Here is a 463-nt window from a genome sequence, read left to right on the forward strand (position 1 = left end):
AACCAGCAAGGGCCTTTTAGTGTGCCAAGCTTCAGACAATCTTCATAACAATTTCATGGCATGCTGAGTTGGCAAGTAATCATGGAGTATGACATCATAAAGGAAAACGGAGAAAAGTAACCTCGGCAGAAGGTGCTTCAGGACAGAAAGTGCACCAAAAGTCAGAGATTCTTCTTTCAACCTGCATTTCTGCAACAAAGTGAACAAATTAAAAACATTGCCTCATTCATAAACAAGTAAGGTAATTCCATTTTTCTTTTCATCGCCAACATTCTTTTTTTTTGTTCGGGGAGTAGAGAAGGTGGTATCACTTTCTACAGTTAAATAACTACATCTTTTCAGGGTTGTGCCAATAAAAAAGAGTAGCAATTATACCCACATTGAGAAGAAAGACAAAAAGATCCTCTGGGTAAACCATACCAACCGTGAGAAAGCAATGTTGAACTTCATTGTAAGTCTGAAA

The 463-nt window shown here is 37.8% G+C and overlaps 1 long non-coding RNA gene across 1 annotated transcript; it reads right to left on the minus strand.

Moving 5' to 3' along the window:
- On the minus strand, positions 1-463 carry LOC140965394 (uncharacterized). Its single transcript, XR_012173061.1, has 3 exons — positions 380-463; positions 122-189; positions 1-40 (listed from the first exon to the last, which is right to left on the minus strand). It is a non-coding gene; the product is annotated as an uncharacterized lncRNA (long non-coding RNA).

Source organism: Primulina huaijiensis, unplaced genomic scaffold, assembly GCF_012295235.1.
Source record: "Primulina huaijiensis isolate GDHJ02 unplaced genomic scaffold, ASM1229523v2 C13074685, whole genome shotgun sequence".
Lineage (NCBI taxonomy): Eukaryota > Viridiplantae > Streptophyta > Magnoliopsida > Lamiales > Gesneriaceae > Primulina > Primulina huaijiensis.